We start from the raw sequence: 21,273 nt of genomic DNA on the forward strand, positions 1-21,273 counted from the left end.
GAGAGGTTTACTTTCGTTTTAAGTAGGTTCTTTTAGCGTGCAGCCTTTGGGCTTAGCGCTATATTGACCTAGACCATGTACAGTTTCGCTTTTTTATTCTATTTTTTGTTGACCGAGTAAAAAAAAAGTGTAATCTGGTGAATTTAGCTAACAGAATTTCCAGGTGTACCGACCAAACACACAAGATAAAAAAATGTTTTTTTAATAGCAAATAATCATTTATTAAAAAAAGAAAAGAAAACTAGTTATGTTAAAAAGATATATACAATGTCTAGATAGCAATTCGGGGTACGGGGAGTAATTCGGGACGGCATACGTACGGGAATTATTCAAATTCGGATAGACTGGATTCGGTCAAAAAGTCGGTCCACGATTCGTTATTCGGAGAGTAGTTCGGAACGGATATGTATGTGTATAATTCGTTTTAAAAATATGAATTCGGTATCCAAAATTCGGCACCATTAAATAATAAAATTTTGGAATTTTAGGGTGGGTGGTATAGTTTGGGTTAGAAATGTAGTATATAGTAAATAGCATCCATTTATTTCACCAAACAATGGTTGGCTCAGTGGTACAGATGTAGTTCGAAGGAGCTGGACGTCATGTGTTCGATCCTCGTCAAGTGTTTGTGAAAACCACACTATAACATACTGAAATGGACAGTTCGGCCGGGAATGGGAGTTGGGCTTGAGAATTTGCTGATTGGGCTTCTCTTAAAGTAAGGCGTATTGATACGCCGAATTACCATGCGGGGCGAAATTCGGGATCCTCATATATCCGCGTATCGAGGATGGAGTTTGATTCGTATTCGGGAGAGTTTGAAGTATTCGTCGCGAAATATTCGCGAATAAAACACCGAATTACTAACTAGGATACGGTGTTCGGGTGACTTCAAGATCAGAGTATTGATCATCGAAGTACCACTCTACTGGAATTACTTGAGATTTTGTAAACTTAGTCAAAGCATCTGGTATGCCGTAGGCTATTTGCATCTCTACGGAAATGCTATTCATCCCCTATTCACCACCTCTTTCATATTCACCTCTTTATAATCTAAGCCATACATCTTTATCGAGATCCGTATTCAAGTTCAGGTGGGGTTCACCATTCCCTTAATATTGGGTTTAGATTGTAGGAAGGTGGATAATTGGGAGTTGAATAACATTTTCCAAAGAATATCTTCAATAATATTTTTAGTTGTCCACTTCACTGAGGTAAGGGATTCTTGGATAGCTTTTACCACATTAAAACGGCCGCCTTCTAGATGGATACTTCTAAGCCCTTTATCTTTTACCCAAATTACTGTTTCCAAAGCTCCCAACGCCTCAGCTTGTTCAGTATCTATTACTTTGGCTCGGATGCGTCGCACTCCATCGCAGTTCTCTGCAGAATTTCTCAAGATCAAGCCAATAGAAGAGTATACAGTACAGTCTATAAAGGAAGCATCAAAGTTTATCTTCTCCACGTTAGTTGAATGAGGGTGCCAAAAATGTTTGACAGAAGAAATATTATTGCTCAGAGAAGTAACAGGAGATAAAAAGTTATGCCAGTCCTGGAAATGGTTAACGATATTCTCAGCTATATGAGTGCATGTAGCCTTCCAGATATCCTAATTTATAAAATAGTGAATTCAAAGTTTTTGAGATTAACATGCACACCATTATTACCTGCATTTAGGATATTACGTAACCAATCACGCAGATTATAAGTACTAATGTAACGATACAGGTTAGCATTAACTTTATTCCGTATATTAATAGCCACATGAAAATCAATGATCAGATGCTGAAAAGACTCAATACCATTATCACACAAGGGGTAAGAAATACTTTTGTGTTTAGTGAAACTGGCTAGGTTATCCTTTGCAGAGAGACATTTGTACAACACCTTCTACATAAAGTGTTGTATCCTAGGAGGAAGCTTTAAACTCCAGAAGGAGCTCAAATTAACAACCATATTATTCTTGGTAGGACAAACAGTTAAAGATTCATTCAAGATAGCCCTATAAAAAGATTTAACTGTAAAGCACCCAATAAGCAGGGGACCATCTAATCTTATCACAACCTGTGAAACGGATCCTAACACTCATGATTTCATTAACAGTGTCCTCATCAAAAAGGGTTCAAAGTATGTCTATCCTCCAAGAATGGGAGTCACTATCTATAAGTTGGCTGACATAACTCATATTGGCTGAATAATTTGCAGTATCTGGATGCTTACTCATATTTGGTAGCCAATTATCTTTCCAGATAATGATTTGGTCATCATTTCCAATTTCCCACACATAATTCTTTTTAACAATTTCAAGCCCCTGACATATTCCTTTCCAGATCCAAGATACATGAGAAGAAACAACATCATTAAGAGGATTAATATTACTACAGTACTTGCAACTTAAAATTTTGACCCTCATCTCATCTTGTTGGTTTACCATCCTCCATAAAAGTTTAGTTAATAGATCAAGATTTAAAAAAGTTGCTCTTTTTATATTAAAACCTCCTAAATACTTTGGAAGGGAAACATCCAACCATATTTTAGGACATATATACCTCCCCCTTTTCCACTGTACCCCATTGGAAATTCATTTGCATTGTGTCCATCTTATCAGTGATATTATTTGGCATAGGAAAGACCGCAAGGTGACGGTTAGCCATATTACCTAAAACTGACTGAATAAGTACTATTCTACCAAGAGGTGCAACAAACTTACCTTTCCAAGTTGCCAGAATACCTTTGTAGCTATCAAACAGATGAGAAAAATATTGAATAGCACTACCAGATATTTCTCCTGTAAAGTCATTCTTTTAATTTGAAGGATATTAAAAACGATGTTCTTTATGTTACCCAGAACTATGGGGCTGAAAGCAACTACTGATTTTCAAATTTCACAGTTTGACCAGAGAACTTACCGAATTGGTCAATAATAGAAGCTAAATGATTGGCTTCCTGAATTCTAGGTTTGATGAACAATAAACAATCATCTGCAAAAAAAAAAAGATGAGTGATAGGAGGAGCATCCTTGGTAACTTGAAAGCCATGAATCATATTAGATTCCTCAACAGTTCTAAGAACTCTAGAAAAATCTTCCATACAGAGGATACATAGATAGGGAGATAAGGAATCTCCCTATCTTAAACCTCTTTGGTGATAATATAACTTATCTGGAGCACCATTAAGTAAGATGGAAGTGGAAACAGTTGAAATACACTGCTCAATCAAAGCACACCACATGTCATATAAACCAAAAACTTTTAAACTAATTAGAAATTAAGAAAGACCATTCAACTCTGTCAAAAGATTTCGACATATCAAGCTTAATAGCAATACCTCCATCTTTGCCTTTAGTTTTCTTTAGAAAATCAATCATCTTATGAGCAATCACAATATTATCCTGGATAAGTCTACCAACAATAAAAGCACTTTGCTTTGGAGCAATAATTTTGCTTAGAATCCTTCTTACGACAATTAGTTTTTGGTATAAGATTAGTGAAATTATGATTGAGTTGTTTTAAAATATATTGAGATTGAAAAAAGATCTAACCATATTAATTACATCTTGACCAACTGTATCCCACATAATTTGATAGAAACCTGCAGGGAAACCATCCGGACCAGGAGATGTCAATGGTTTCATACCAGGTGGCACTCAAGCCTATTCATGTGCGCCATGCTAAAATTTTCTATTTGACATACCAGGTGGCATGGAAAATGAGTTATGATAATATGGTAAAAGAGTTAAGTGGTGTAATTCTTAGCGAACGATATTATTAATAGCGTCAGTGATAAAAAAATTATCGCTGGATATAATGTTGATATTGCTCGCTCTAATGACTAGTGCCAAGGACGAGTTCTTTTTCGCCTATAAATAGGTAATTTTCAAACTAAATTTTTACACCAAAATTTTTACACTAAAGTATTCTATATTTATTTATTTATTTATCAATCTAAATTATTTCAAAATTTCTCAAATGACGGAATTTCAAGCCCAACTTGATTTTGCAACACAACTTGATCTTTCTAGAGTAGTGCTTGGAGGTAAAAAGAAAAGAATTCTTCAAGTTTTGGATATTAACCAACTCAAAGTTAAAGAAGAGTTCAAGGAAAGGAAAATCAAGGCAAAGCAAATTTGAAGCCAAATAAGAAGATAAACAAAGGAAACTCCGTTCACAAGCGCATTAATTGGAAGTTGTGTGAAATGAAGTTGAAAAACATTGTCCAATATTTTTATTTTTAAATTATTATTGTCTAATTTTATATCTTGTAAATTAATAATTAATTTGAAGTTTAATGATTTTGAAAATGGAACTCGTATTTTAACTAGTTAAACTTATATTCTATTCTTAATTCAGTCTTACATTTTAATTGGAGTTGTACTATTATTTAAACTAATAAAGTAAGACAAATTGTAAAACATAATACTAGGCTTAAGTTGACAATTAAGAAACTAAAACATAAACATTGCATTATATTTGGGAAACACTTTTAATATCTCAAGGAAACTTCCATGTTGGAAGTCTTTTCGGTTGACGCAGCGTCACTCCACCCGACACCTTTGTTCAATGTCCATCGTGGTTTCACCATCCCTCATGTTTCGACCCGCTTGCATTACTAAAAGAGCATACTTAAGAATTTCCTTATTGATTACATTGAAGCGGTGACTCAACGCGCTCGCATCTCGATTGTTGAGGTTCATTATTTGTTATCGAAATTTCCCAAAATGTTTGGGTTTGGAATGCATTTGCGATGAAGAGTCTCGCTAAAAAAAACACTTCCGAAGTAGTAAATTTTGGTAATCGCCTTCTTATTCGACTTTGCGTGTTGGTCCTATTACCAACTCTTTAATTTTTGACCGCATGGTTGGTTTCTATTAACTCAACCATGTTCATATTTTTTTACCCATGCTCTTTTAACTAAATTGGAAGAGTGATCAAAAGTATAAAAGATGTGTGAAATTGAGAAATTATACAGAGATTTAGAAATTCTGGTGTGAGTTGAAATGAAGTTGAGTATTTATAGGAGGGGGAATTCCTGAACGTTGGATGAAAAACAACTAAGCTATGTTCTAAAATACAGGCACGTAATGACTAGCGTTGACAACCTTCTGACCAACGAGTGATGGAGTCTCTATCGCTCGCTAAAAACTCCATCTTGTGTGCCTAAGTGGTATATTTGACACTTTGACACATACGTTTGGCATGTTTCCATACCCACAGTTGGCGCAAAGTGACAAATTCTGGTGTTTGACATGTGCATAGGGATATGCATCATAGACCTAGTTCTACACAGACAACATAAATTACAACATCAAAACAATAATACTCTATGTAGGGTGATGATGAATCCATTTGGAGCAATTGATCACATGCTGAATGCCATGGGACCCAAAGGAAATAAAATTGTATGAGTGCGGGGTTTTTCCATTGTTTGTTTGCACGAACTATATAGAATTTTTGTTTTCTCTTTCGAGGTCACTTTTTTTGAGTGAGTTTTTTATGGATATGTCTAACAGGACTATTGGGTTAATTATGAGACATTGTACATCGTATTATATCAATCATTGATCCACAAGATATATGAATTTGACCCTTTTTATTTTTTTTGCTCAAAACTAATTCCAATTCTTAGGAACTAATCTAAGAAATAGTATTTGATTTATATACTTTAATTAGAATTAAAACTGACGATGAAGATTTAAAATCAAGCTCATGGAAAAAGTTTAAATATAAATGAACACCTATTTGTAAGATGTCAACCATGTCACGGTTCGTTAGCTGTAACTAGGACCCTAGTATTCGAGAAGATTTATTTTGGGTTTAAAAAACCTTAAATTGTAATTGGCAGCCTTTATGAAACCTTAACGTTTAACATTGGAGATGCTCTTTTTAAAGAGCTTCCACATAATATCCAGCGAACATCATATTACTTAGAAATAAAATTCTTAACACTTTTGATTTTAAACTAAGTAAAATGACTTACACGTTATATATGGTTGTTATAATTGACATTATTTGAAAAGAGTGTTTACCAATGGTTTCCTCTTCTGAACTCTAAATTAAAGTTTTTCTTTTTTGTTTTTGTTTTGTCTCTCAATAAAAGTTTTATCTCCGAACTATAGATGTTTTGATGTCTCTTCAATTTTAATCTAAAAATGCCAGATATGACATGAAATTTTCATATCTTTTTGAGAAATTTGGTTACAGTAATCAGTAATTAGTAAAAATATTATGTGAAGAAACTGCGATTCTAAGAAATTTTATAGTTTCCTAATAATTATTTTATGTTATGTCCAATTGATTTCATCTCTAATGGTGTTTATACCCCAGTTATATATTTCTTATAGAGATAATGGTGATTTGTTTGAGTGCCAAAATTATTTTAAATTCATCGTTTAAGGCAATTTATAGGAAGTGGTTTTCATTCTACAATTGTATGATAATCAACGGCTACTAAAAGTGATCGTAATAATGATGATGGATTATGCATGTTATTCCCCTTTGGGACACCTAAGTTTCAATAAATAAGAAAATTTGAATGGTTGATGGTAACTTTACATGCCATTTTTAAAATGTCCTCAATTTCATCTTTGAAATAAGATCTTCGTAATTTTTTATTGTTTTCACGTTTGAAGTATCTGTATTAATAACATCAGGAGATTTATATCTTCCCACAAAAAAAAGAGTATTTAGAAAATTGGCTTTTGGTGGTCAAGTTCATGCTCTATAGTTATGTTCGAAAAATCATTAGAAAAAATACCAACCTCCACCAAATCGAAACATTCCAACAACTAATATGTGTTAGGCACTTTTACTCTCGTATTTTCAAACTTTGGTCCTCTTTTTCGTAGATAACATCCAATATTATAAACCATAAAAATGAGAATAAAACAAGATGATATCAATTTAACTAAGGTGAGGGTAATTTTATTTTATAAATCTTTTTTATTCGTTTTCTTATCAAAAGTACGACGAGCGTACATCTTTTCGGTGTGAATTGGAGTAAACAAGTCTTTCGAGTATGTATATGTAACAAAATTCTGGAGTCGAATAAATGCTGTAACTTAAACTTTGAAAAAGTAAAAAATAAATTATTTTTGACCGAACACGATAAATCAAGTAAGAATATGACCCAAACAGAGAATGTGCAAGACAAATTCTTGCAAGAAATTCAAATTAGATTTTAGTGTGCATCTACTAGACGAGCTTGTTGTAGACATTACCATTCAAAGAAATATTGAAATGTTGATGCATAAGTAAGAGTTCGAAACATAATATCGACTCAAGAAACTTCTAGTTACAGCATCAACAACTCGGTTTGAAAGAAGACACACAACTTGATATTTGTAACCGGAAAGAAGGTGAAATCAGAGTTGACACTCGATTGGAACCAATGACATGATGTTCTAGCATATGTTGATTATGAAGATTTGTGGTTTGTTGGGTCTTGGTCGTTGATGATCAAGTTTTACAAGCCAAGACCGATTGATATAAACTACCCACAGAAATCTACATACTCCAAAGTGGAATTTATTGGATCTTCAAGAGAGCTCATTTGTTTGTGTGTGAGTAAAGAATTCAATCTTACAGATGACATAGTTTAAGTTTGAATCCTACTACTAAGGAATATGTCAACATTGATCATCTTAGAGATGACATGGTTTAAGTTTGGAATCTTGTTTGATAGCTTTAAGTGCGAGTTTCTCTCTATTTTTTTTTGTTTAGTTAACACATATATGTAAAATAAAAATATAATGATAAATCAATTTATTAAGTGTTTTATTTCTTGTTCTTCTCGGTTACTGTACTCATCCATGTTAAAGAGGTGTGACTTTTTCTTTTCTAATTATAAGATATTTTATTGCTCAAAATCCATTAAATGCAATAACGATACCAAAGTCTCTCGGCAACAGTAGTATAAAGGATGTTGGTTACAATGTTTACCTTCACCGTATAGATATTTGCAGAATTTCAGAAATATCAGCACAAAATGCTTCCGAGTGGATACAGGAATGCGTTCAATTTTAGGATGGAGAAAGAGTTTGATCGCTTCCTCACCTGCTTATTTGTCACATTTACTTGGTGAGTTTAACACTAATAAAACTAAAGTTGTAGGGGTACCCGATGATATCAAATAGTTCATACTTCCCTTTGGATCCTGATTAGATGTGATTCTCATGTAGTAGTCATTGGCCACAGATAGAACTTCATCAGATGTTGAAGAATTTTTCCCTAGTTTAATGGACATCAATTCGATCGATCCTTGTTGGTTGGGCCAAAATTTTCACGCCATGGTTTCAATCCCCCTTCTCCTCTTCTACTCCTACAAGCAAGATTTGAACTTTTAGATCAGACAATCAAAAATATAACGTTAAACATAACTATCAAATCACTACTTATATCGGTAGAATCCAAATTTGTGTTAAAATATCATGGGTGGGTAATTGGGGAATTAGGTTTTTTTTGATGTTTTCAGTAAAGAATCGGACAATTGTTGTAAATTCCAATCAAACATTGAAAATTTATAGGATTGAAACAAAATCCTTTTTTATTTCCAATCATCAAGCACAAACATAATTATCAAATCACTACTTATCGGTAGAATTCAAATTTTTGTAAGACTATCATGGGCCGGTAATTGGGGAATTAGGTTTTCAAATTTGACGTTTTTAAATAAAGAATCGCACAATTGCTACAAATTCCAATCAAATTTTGAAAATTGATAGGATTGAAACAAAACCCTTTTCTAATTCCAATCTTCAAGCATAAACTAATAATCAATTCGATCAATAATAATCTATGGAGAAATTAAAGAAAAAAGAGAGAGAAAAAGTTTCCACCTTTTAACTTGTTTATAACTCAAAGGCTGCTTCTTCTCCTGTTAGAGATCTTCAGCAACACTTACAACTTGTTATGCAAAGATTTTTTTAGAACCTTCTTCAAGGTCTTCTTCTTCTCAGTTGAAACCAACGGTCATGTATTTTGAAATCGTAATTGTTAAGCAACGATCATGTATTTTAATGAGAAAAGTAAAAAAGTTCAAGGTTAAAATTATCAAACCCACTTTCGCAAAATTTTAGAAATTCAATTTCCTATACGAGTCTGTACCAGAATAAAAGTAAATCGAGCCGACTCGTGCTGTAAACTCGTTTCTACTACGAAAAAGAAAGTATCTAATAGATAGACTCGTACGAGTATGCATCAAAATAAAAGTAAATCGAGCCGACTCGTTTCTAATAAGAAAAATAAAGTAGCTAGTAGATCGGATCCCGCGGTTTTACACGACTAACCATTGAACTACTAATCCAAGTGGGTTATTATTTATATTATTATTATTATTATTATTATTCAGGGGATTTTGTGTTTCAGCAAGGACTATGAGATAGGGTATTTCATCATTTTATTCTTTTCAAAATGAATGAGAGTCTATGTGATATAGTATTATTTCTACCATAGGATAGAGAATATTATCCACTACTAATAAAGTGTCGTCTAAATTTTCATTGAATTTTTAAAATATGAAAAACTAAAGTCTAAAATGGGCGGAAATTTATTTTGAAGTTTTAAATGGCAAAAGTAAAAATTTTTCGAAGTCGAATAAGTTTTGTAACTTAAACTTTGAAAAAGTTAAAAGTAAATTTATTTTTAACCAAACACAATAAACCAAGTAAAAATGGGACTCAAAATATGATTGTTGAACATGGAATGTGCAAGATGGATTCTAGCAAGAAACTCAGATCCGAGTTTAATGTGCTTCTACTAGAAGTTCTTGTCGTGGACATTATCATTTTTTACCAGTCAAGGAAATATTGAAATGTTGATGTATGAGTAAGTGTTTAAAACATACTGTCTGTTCAAGAAACTTTTAGTTACAACATCGGCAGCTCGCGCTCGAAAAGAGACACAGAACTTGATATTTGTAACAGGAAAGAAGGTGAATTCAGAGTTTGCTTTCGATTGAAACCAAAAACATGATGTTCTGGCATATTTGTGGTTTGTTTGGTCCTGATATCTGATGATCAAGTTTTATAAGCCAAAACTGATTGAAATAAACCACCACACAAATATACATACTCCAAAGTAGATGTCATATGATCATCGAGAGGGATTATTTGTTTCCGTGTGAGTGAGGAATTCGATCATAGAGATGATTTTTTTTATGTTTGGAATCTTACTATTGACATATTGCTTTGGAGTTTGAGAAGAGTGAAAGGTTTATGAATATAGTTGTTGTTGGTTTCAACGGTGACAAATTCTTCAGAATACTAAACAAGAGTGTTCATGGGTACAAATTGGGAGTTTGAGAATGAGTGATTAGTAGGCATACTTCATGCCGGTTATATACATTGGTTATCTTTAAGGAATAACGGAAGATATAAAATGATAACTAGAGTTAGTGTTGCAGAGTGGCATCAATATCATTCAAACTGTAGCATCTTGGGTTCTTATTTTCGAAATAACTGAATCCATGTGTAGGCATGAACATTGTCACTTAGTACGCAAACCAATGTTTGGTTGCTTTTAAGTGTGTGTTTTCTTGTTCTTCTTTGTTTGTGTAATTATCCATGTTAAAGAGGTGTGACTTTTTTTTTCTTCTAACTATAAAATATTTTTTAAGTTATTATCTATTTTCGTTGTGTGTAGTTTCTTTATAGGAAGTTGTAAGAGTTGGCATAATTTTGAATAGAATTACGAATATTGATATGATCACTTAATTCATCTCAATATAATTTTGAATTATATGGGCGACTGATTTATTTCATATATGTTACAAAATACTAGCACCAGTTTCAGAATGCTTTTTCTTCATAAAAGTAAAATGGGTTAAATCTTGTTGAAGAAAAGAATAGTACAAGAGCCAGCAAAGACCCAAGGCCTCTCCCTAACTAAATACCAAAATTTATTTACACTCTAACACTTTTTTTAGTGGGAATGTTATAATGAGATCCCTAACGGTGATTATTGAAACAAGTTGTGGATAAAACCTCATTAGTAATATATATTATTACTCAATGACTTACGCGGTTACTTTATACAGGCAGATAAAGCAGCTACAAAAGCTATGCCTGTCAATCGAGTAGGTGATTTTGGATTAGCTGCTGGGATTTCAGGTCGTTTTACTCTTTTTCAAACAGTAGACTTTTCAATCATTTTTGCTCGTGCTAGATATATATATATATTAAAAAAAATTTGTCGGCAAGAGTGGCTAAATATTTTTCCCTTTGTTAACGAACTAATCTTTCATATGCTTCTTCATTGTGGCCTTGTAGCCAAGTGGATACCAAAGCGAGATATAAAATAGCCCAGAATCTATTTTGAGAAGCTATTTGTGCAGCAAAAAATGGTTTACATCCTCTTAAACCGAGTGGCACATGCTACACAACACACTTCAATATCAAAACCCCTTCCAGTCAAGTTGTCACCACAAGTATAGCATTATGTCATACAAACCACAAGAACACTTTAAATTTTGGTGGAATAAACTTGAACCAAATGCATTCATGAAAAAAGTCGTTGAGTTGCTGAGAAATCAACTTTTCGTAGCCTTCTTTGATGAGATTTGAGATAAAGTGGAGGGAGAAATGGAATCTTCCTCATAAACCAGTTAAGCATGGGTCTCCCAGAACAAGAAGTAGACTATTTATTTTATCAATTAATGTCCTCTTCATCTGGATGTCTTTTATATATATATATATTCCATCTTACGTTTTTAACTAAGTCTGTTATTCTTGCATACTTGTTATCATATAGTTTAAAAAACTTTTGGCGAGATTGATATAAAGGTGCACTTGCAAGCCATTTTTTATACCAGAAGGTGGCAACATGTCCACTTGCAACTTTGATACTAGCTATCCTCTCTGACATCCACTTGTTTTTGTGAACTCCCTTCCTATATTATCTCCCCTATGTGAGCTTATACTTCTTTAGAAACAGTGCAACTTCATTTGATATATGTTGCACAACCTTCTCCACATTAATGTTTTCTCATTTGAGTACCTCCAACTCAATTTTTCTAATAAACCATTGTTTGTGTATCTTAGATTTCTAATAGCCGGTACCCATGATTCCTTCGGTTTGCACAACTTATCCCAAGCTATCCAAAATATTTTACTCTTCTCTATAGTAATACCCTAAGGAAAATATCTTATGGACTTTATCATTTTATTTTCCATAGAGACATATATATGAATGATTGACAATAAAGTATACAGGGAAACTTGCCAAAGCATTATTTATGAACATTATTTTTCCAGCTTTGGTTGGAAACCTTCTTTTGCATTTATCTAGATTTTTATGGAACTTCTCAATAATGACCTCGCATACACTAGATTACCTAGCAGTTGACCTAATGGGTCCCAGGATACTTCGTATAATGTTTCTCTACCTTCCAATTAAGAATACTGGCCAAATATCGCACTCTTTGGTTAGCACCAAGACTAATAATGATGCACTTTTCCAGGTTTACTTTGAGGCATGTGCTTGCCTCATATACTTCAAGTATTAACAATAAGTTCATATAAACTTCCTCCTTTGCATCGAAGAAAATCAGGGTATTGTATGAAAATTGCATATGAGATATATTTAGTCATTTCCCACTTGAAATCATGCAATCATGCTTAAATCCTCATATTTCTTTAGCAATTTTGTCAGGATTTCAGCTACTAAGATGAAAAGGAGAGAATATATTGACTCTTCTCTCCTAAGGCCTTTGTAGTGCTTGAATTTGGTTGTTGAAATTCCTTTTATAAATACATATAATTGGGAGTGGATAGCGAGCAATTCACCCAATTTTTCCATATAACTCCAAAACCAGCTCCATTCAATATGTTTCTTATGTAGTGTCAGTTAACATTATCAAATTCCTTCTCAACGTCCAACTTACATAACCGACCTTGAATTATTTTCCATTGATCCTAGCTACCATCAATCCTGCAATGAGCACACCATCGTGAATCTTCTATCCCTTGATAAGTGCCCCCGGTTCTCAAACAATAACTTAGGGATGACAGTTTTGAAGTTTTAGATTATTGTATGTTCATTTTTATTTTATTAAGCAAATGATTTTCATCATTTCAGCCAATCAAACTTCAAGACGACAAAAATATAGAAGATCATGTTCAGATTCAATATCAATCCAAGATGTTGAATACCAACCATATGGACTTAGAAAAATTCGACATTGCGAATTCGGTTGAACCAGTACCATTTAGTAAAAAACATGAAATTTATTTCATTATCGAGTAAAATGATATATTGCAATCAACTTATCATGTAACTAAATATGGGTTCTAATGATATATATAGAGAAATATATACATATTATATTTATACTTTCAATTCAAGAAAACCAAATAATTATCCTAGAAAAAAGAATTCCCCAACTGAATACACATTTCATTAAGCACAATTAAAAAAAAAACAACTAGTTGCGCGAGAAAAAAAATTCTGCATCGAAAATAGATATGTCATTGATGGGGATCACACGATCAATATATAAAGTATTAGACATTCCTGTTAGAGCACTTCTTGGTCGAACTCGCATGCATTGCTATCTCAAGCATGTTTATCAAGTTTAGTTGTCAAAACTATATGTCTTGATTTCTAGACTACTACTTATAGCCAAGTATCGGTTTAGGACAAATTAGTGTAGTTGAGCTCCAGACTCCATGGCAATCATCTTACGAATACGAAGAACTACTCGAGGAACCAGTGGAACTTCATCCGACTAAAAGGTATGTGGAGACTTGAACTTATCTATAACTCAATCTATCTCTCTATCTCCTACTCTTGAAACAAAGTCGTATAAGTATGATAGTTTTCATACATACACATTTGCTATTTCGAGTCGAGTTCACTCGCCTATCTTTTTCTCGAAATACGCGTTGATAAGCTTTCGCTTTAACCACTTTTCATCTTTATCCGTGACGAAAGTCATAATGACGTTTCAATCTTGAAAATAGCTTTGATGACGATAGTCGTTGTTGATGGTGGTTTTTAGCTTAGGGTTAAAATTGTAAAACCTTGCATCTGATGTGACGTCAATCTGTAAGGAAGCGGAGGCATGAGTGTTAACCTCTCCACTAGAATACTTATTGAGTCATTCAATATATTTACATGAACTTTATCCAGACTGGCGCATGTAGCAACCATCCCAGATGTTCTGTAAATTTCGGCGCCTTGCCTATATTCACTTAATATAAGTTTCTTTGAATGCTTTCTCTGCTATGTCACTACACCAAATTCTCGGATCCGTAAGAAGCTGTTACTAAAACGGGTTGTAACGGCTGTTGCTGTTGCAAAAGTGGGTGCTACATTTTTTGTAACGACAGTGTGACCGTTCCGAATTTTGGTTGCAATGGCTCTGGTACAGCCCATTAAGAATTTGACACGTGGTAACAACTAAAAGCCGTTACAACTTTTTTTGTAACAACTGGTCGTAGTAACATGTTATAACCGTTACTACGTGTCAGTTTGAAACAGCTTACAGTCGTTACGAAATTTTTCGTAACAGCAAAAAATTACTGCCAGTCAACATTGACCTGGTCAAAATTGGTCAATACTCACCAATTTTGACCAGGTCAATATGTCCGGCAGTTCAGTTCTGCCGGAAATAGACCGGGCATTCCAAACATCCTGCATACATCATTCATTCCATCCATAATCCAATTCATATCAACATTCAATCAATCAATGCAAAAAAGAATACAAATTCTTTTCAAGTACCAAAACAAATCTGTTTAAGTATCAAATTATGAGGAAGTCATAGAAACCTACTAAGTTCCTAAGTTCAGTTCATTCTCACTTAAATCACTATAAGCAGAAACTACATAGAAATTTACTCAAAACTTGCAGCTGCTAAGGGACATAATGGCTTCCATTTAATGGTAGAACCTCTTGCTTGAGTGTGATTTCAGGGGTATAATCGTATAAGCCCTTTTGTCCTTCCACCAACTCAATTTGCTGCAGAAACACCAACGGAGCCAACCATTCAATCCCTTAAGTTTTCATCAGTTGGTTAATCTTTGATCACTCCAGCTGCATCAAGCAATGCCTTCCATGCATCTCCTGTGAAAATTGTAATCCACATTGAATCAGTTGAAACATCCAAAAAGAATTTACAGAGGAAAGGAGAATATGATGACCAGGAGGAATGCTAAACTACATGAAACCGCTGAAAGGCTTGATTTGAACCTGAGTTTGGACTACAGGTTGTAGAAGTTGTTCCTCCAACTCAGCTCCTTCCAACTCTTTAAGTTCAGATTCTAATTCTTCCAACAACCAACAAAGATAACAATCACTCTCCGGTACAGAGGAAATGAGATATGCTGACTAGGAGAAATGCTAAACTACATGAAACATGTATCCCCCTCGAACTGTCCCCGAGAAGTTACTTTAGATACCCCGAAAATTGGAAAAAAAAACTCTAGAGTTATAGAAGAAGCAAGAAAATCCTGGTATACCTCTGAGTACCTTCAAGGCCTAGTTCCTTAATCTTCTCAGGGAGTGCCATGACAGGATCTGTAACAATGTAGGTAGTGTGCTTTGGAGTAGCACCATCAAAAATTTCGGCCTCTGTGCTGTGATGAAATGATAAGATATTTGGATGCCTGACCTGCAAATAAGCCCACAAATAAGCTCGCATTAGTAGAGAAGAATCCAACAAATGGCGACAATAAATTTTCCCCAAGCACATGTGTATATGTATTATCGTTCGTAGTCGTTTGACACCATTTTGGCCAGCAGCTAAATGTCCATCTTGAGCATTACTCCCCATAAGTGAAAATATCGACACCAAGGAACCATCATCCTTGTAGACCAACAATCACAAAAAAAGTTAGCAAATTCTGTGTAGTACAATGATCATGAACATATCTTGTAACTAAAAAAACTGTATACCTAATCCCAGCTACAACTTCGCGCGAACACTTCCACGCCTAATTACTTCCTGCAAACAACAATACCTTACATTAGTATTCAGAGAAGTGTAAATGTGCATGATGGAAGGACAAAGCCCATGGAACACAAGGCTCGCGTGGCAACTAAACTCCTATATGTCTGCCAAAACTGTGTAACCACTAACCACATACCTTGGTTTGTAGTAGACAGTAAACATGGTCCATGTTGAAACAGCATGCCACGCAGTTGAAGAAGGTGTCTTCTCGGATGACCTATATTTCAAGGCAAGTTAGTGCCATACACAAACAAGGGATAAAATATTTAAAGTAAAAATAACGAATTCTGCAGTCATCTCATAAGGAAGAAAACATCAAGCATGCATGTGTTGTTAACAGCAACAACAACAACAAAACCAACTAAAAAACATAGGATACCCAAGGTCAACAGCCAATGGTTATGCTTGGAAAAGGTCATCATTGCCTACACAAGCCTCTACTAGAACCACGTGCTCAAGGAATTTCAATAAAACAGTTGAGTTTTCTATTATCAACTTTCGTGCTTTGAAAATATAATGCATAAGTTCAGCTCAAGCCTTCAAGGGAATACATAGAAACTTCATATGTTTAGTTCATTCTCACTTAGGTCAGTCCAAGTTCAGCTGAAACACTACATAAAATCAATGAAAGCATATATCAAATTTGCTTACTTCAGGAAGATCTTGTATTGCATCCCAAAGCAGTAATGCATTCATCAAATTTGAAGGAAACAGAGACCAGATGAACCTGATTGGTTATGCATCATAAGATAAAACAAGATGTAGTGTTACAAGAACACTAAGACACGGTTCAAAGTAAAAGGTATCTCAGTTCTTCAATATATACATACCCATGAAAAGGCGATTAACTAACTCATCAGTCAGGCCATTCCACTAATTCATGCTTGAATGAAATGATCTGGTCATAGACATGATATTTACCGACATGTCATTAGGGACATGGTAATGGTCCTTTACTAACACCATGCAGGAACCGTTTACTAGTAAGCCAGTTCTCATACCAATATCAGTCGATACTTTACATAGTACAATCTAGGCCCCATCCATACATTCTAAACTGTTGTCTTTAAAGTGTTAGTATGTACAACATTCCATTTTGGCGTATAAATTTTCAAGATTGGAACTGTAAAAACTTACAAAATATAGTATATACATGTCTTTGATGCTAGCATTGCATCATCTCTTGCTTGCAGGCGATGTAAGCACCACATCCTGCAGAAACTTTGTTGAGATAGATGAAGAAAGTGATATGAAGAATAGAGACTGCATATAGGATCACCAAGTACATAAAAGCTAATTGCATACACAAAACCATTGGACAAGTGTAGAAGGATACCTGAAAAGTATTGAAAGAAAACAACTCCCAAAAAAAAGTGCTCTCAGCTTGAAAGTTACTAGGACACCTCACTCGACCCACATATAGAATTCGCCTTCGCCCGATTCTTTTCCAACTATAGAAGGATCACCTGGCACTAAAAGGGAAGTCAAAGTGAGCGAACTTGCCCAGTGGATACTCATAAAAATTTAAGACCAATCACCGAAAATGAATTTAAAACATTTCAAACTATAATCGTCTTTAGATCAAGTAAGCCAAATAACGGAAACTTAAACAACAAGCAATCATGTAATTTTGCGACTTCCTCTATTACAATAGAATTAATAAATACTACCAGCAAAGGCCGGGCCGGATCTCGGTACCATTCCATACCGGTAAACATGAGGAAGCCCACGTAGCATAATAGAATTATATATCGGGGTCATTTCAATCCCATAATATTGATGAATACATAAATATATATATACAAATCAGTTGGAAATTCCATTTCCACACACAACAAGCACTAACAAGCTGATTTGAGCAATATGGCTTTATAAAATTAAATTAAAATTAATTTGAAACCCAAGAGGGTCAAAATCGCTGATCTGACAGTATAAAAATACCCTAAAACACTATTTTTCATGCATAATTATACCTAATTAAAACGATCCATCAACAAAAATCATCTCACCCATCTACTAAAACTGGTTGTAAACAGTTTTCCAATGAAAAGAAATCACCATCACTATCTAATAATAATAAGAACAAAAAAAATTAAGAATCAAAATCAAATCGATAATTACCTCAATGAATCCAAATCATAACCAACTCTTCCTTTCCCTTTTTCTCTAACAGTGACTCTCCTCTCTTCTTTTTCCTTCTATAAATGATAGTGAAACAAACTCCTTATGCATCAGTTAGGTGTCACTTGATCTAGGTAGGTGTTGGAATACATTCATTTTCAAACTTATCAACAAAAGAAGTGGAACAACCTAATTTTAGTTTTAGTCTAAAACATCTACAGCACAGCACTTTCCTAGCTACTATGATAAAATTTTATATAAGCCCAAATCATATGATCTAGCTAGAAAAAATGCTATTAACTTAAATAAAAACGAAATGGATTAATTAATAGCCTGGCATCAATTTTTTGGCACTACAGACGTTCATGATGCCACCAGTGGGTGGGCCAAATGATTTTCAGAAATTTTATGCAACAGGTATTACTTAAGGAAATCGATATCATCATTTACATTAATTTGTACTCTAATCTTACATCAAGGTGCATCATATATGTAACTTTGCTCTTGTCCGAAGGAAAATGTCACATGGTCCCCCACCAATGAAAGCCAGTCATAAAAGTTCGTTAGTTATAGTGGTAAATGTAGGCTTTCCTTATTGTGTCGTAGTAATCGTAAAGATTGTGTTGCCATCATCCCACCTGCAATATTTAGGGACACTATATTGGTGCTTGAGGTAAGTATTGCAATATGGTACTAGTATATCCTGAAGTTCGACATGCAGCAAACAGTGGCTGATTCCCAATCCAATATTTCCTCTCCACGCTACGGAAGCTACTCTTTTTTGTATACACAAAATTCCCAGTACATAGTTGTACAAGCAAATTATTGGTGTGCGCAACAATATTGACCTTTTGTTGGGCTGTTATTAGCAATCAAAGTGAATGAAATCCTCGACATACTCGGCTCTCTCATTCACAAACGCAATAACTTGCTATGAAGACAGACCACCATACTTGCATAGGGCAAGTGTGCACTTATGCAATTTCTACTCCAATTTGTATAAAACTTTTAATCTATAAAGTAAAAACCAAATTGAAAAAGACAGAATCAAAATCAATAAAAGTGCAAAAAGAGTATGATAATCAGAGTCACCACCTTGAGATTCAGATAAGAGTAACGCTGCTAGACTAATCCTAGATACCAAAGGATTTTTCTGCAATTAAACAAAAAAGTTACTCACAATCTCAAAAAAAATCAGAAAACAAAAATGAAAAAATCCGAGATGTAAAGGCGATTTACTCACTTTGTTGGAAGAATCAGAGATAATATGATGATTTTGGTTCTCATATTTAACACGAAAACACCCAAAGAAAAAACCCATAATTGTTTTCTTCACCGATTCAAGGATGAACCCTAAATCAAACTCATTACATAACATGTATGGACGATTCTAAATCTTGAGCTAATCTAAGCTAGGATTGATTTGATTTTTGAAACCCTAGCTTTCTCCTGACGAGATTTTGCAGAGAAAATGAAAGCTACACCACTCTCATCTGAAAATTGAAAACCAAAAGAAACCCTAAAAATCGAAAAAACAAATTAAAAATCCCTTATTATGGTTTCATCGATTCATTAATTAGGGTTCGATGATTGAAGATTGAAAAAAACTCACTAGGGTTCAATCATTGAACAGATTCAAGAGATTTCACTAGGGTTTCATCTGCTGCGAGGAAGAGAAGAGAGGTAGAAGAGAGAGAAGAGAAAAAATAATGAAACTCATATCGATTTCACTAGGGTTATGTCCTCAAAATCACGCATGGGAGGAAATATCCTCTGGTGTTATTCATCTTGGGTGGAATTATAATAGTACGCGTGTTAATGGCACATACACAAACTCAGGGTGTTACGACCCACGCTTATAAAAACATTCGTAGCGGCTTATCTCTGTTACGAATTTTTAAAATATTAGTAACGACGTTACGAATTCCTGTTATGAATCCGGGAATTTGGTGAAGTGTGTTCCTCGGCTGAACTTTTAATGTTGATATGGCATGAAAATTTGTGTTCACTCGCAACGGAGTAGCACGAATTTCCAAATATCAAGGATAAGGTCTTTGCATAAGGTATTTAGTCAGAAAGCATGCTGCTCTCTTGCAATGAACTTAAAGAACTCTGTGTCAACACATAGAATTCAATCAATTAATTTTGCGCCTTGCGCATACCATACCTTGCCCGTCGAAAGTAATCCTAGGAAAACTAGGTAATTAATCCGCCATAGATTAGTAGGTGCAAAATATTGCCCAGAGGGAGCCGCATCAGCAAAGGGAGGCGTGGCCATGCCATAGGACAACTGGCGCCACTTGCCATTGGCCACGCCCCATCCTAAACCGGCCTTATTTCCCTCGACCAATTAGGTCGCCTCAAATTAGCCACGCGCACATAAGTTGTTTCTGGGACCTTACTTGTCGTCCCCACTTCCCATCAACCAATCAGGTTGCTCTAAAGACGCCACACTCACGCTAGAAGTGTGGCCTATCCCATGCTTGACCGGCCACTCTCCATCCTACCGACCAATCAGGTCATTTTAAAGATGCGCCACGAGTACTAGAGGTGTAGCCGCGCCTTATGTTTGGCCGACCCCTTTTCTTGACCAATCAAGTCGCTCTAAACTCGCCGCTATACATTAAAGGCCAAACGCACCCTGCCGCGCCACCATACTAACTGGAAACCCAAACGCGCTCTGCCACAACAACATTGGCATGCCAACATATCACCCTGCAGCAGTAACATGCCAACATGCCACTCTGTCGCAGTAACATGCCAATGTAACACAAATGACGCCACTACGTGCTAATCCACTTTCTGTTCGTGGCCAATGCCATAACGGACTCCAATTAAGATTTCATGATCAAAACAAGACTTTTGCTTCAGTAGCATTAGCCGAAACCTTAATTTTGGTCATCGCACACAACATGCCACAAGACAATTTAGCCTTGGACACGCCCCTAAGCCCTAACTTTGGCCACGTCGCCAAATCCTAGCCTTGGACACGCCGCCAAGCCCTAACTTTGGACACGGCTCAAAATCCTAGCCTCGGCCACGCCGCCAAGCCCTAACTTTGGCCACGGCGCCAAATCCTAGCCTCGGCCGCGCCGCCAATCCCTAACTTTGGCCACAGCGCAAAATCTTAGCCTAGGCCACGCCGCCAATCCCTAACTTTGGCCACGACGCCAAATCCTAGCCTTGTCCACGCCGCCAATCCTTAAC

At 35.1% G+C, this 21,273-nt stretch overlaps 1 long non-coding RNA gene across 13 annotated transcripts; it reads right to left on the reverse strand.

The window, feature by feature from the left end:
- Window positions 1-14,672: 14,672 nt before the first annotated feature.
- On the reverse strand, window positions 14,673-19,763 carry LOC113302813. Of its 13 annotated transcripts, none has more exons than XR_003337124.1 (11): window positions 19,310-19,763; window positions 19,162-19,219; window positions 18,067-18,143; window positions 17,282-17,417; window positions 17,083-17,157; window positions 16,082-16,162; window positions 15,891-15,939; window positions 15,723-15,801; window positions 15,455-15,606; window positions 15,186-15,262; window positions 14,673-15,059 (listed from the first exon to the last, which is right to left on the reverse strand). It is a non-coding gene; the product is annotated as an uncharacterized LOC113302813 (long non-coding RNA). The 13 variants fall into 13 exon arrangements; XR_003337121.1 differs by adding an exon at window positions 16,597-16,672 and having other exon boundaries at window positions 15,455-15,801; XR_003337120.1 differs by adding an exon at window positions 18,540-18,704 and having other exon boundaries at window positions 15,455-15,801; window positions 17,282-17,411.
- Window positions 19,764-21,273: the final 1,510 nt, after the last annotated feature.

The sequence above is a fragment of the Papaver somniferum genome, chromosome 8 (assembly GCF_003573695.1).
Source record: "Papaver somniferum cultivar HN1 chromosome 8, ASM357369v1, whole genome shotgun sequence".
NCBI lineage: Eukaryota > Viridiplantae > Streptophyta > Magnoliopsida > Ranunculales > Papaveraceae > Papaver > Papaver somniferum.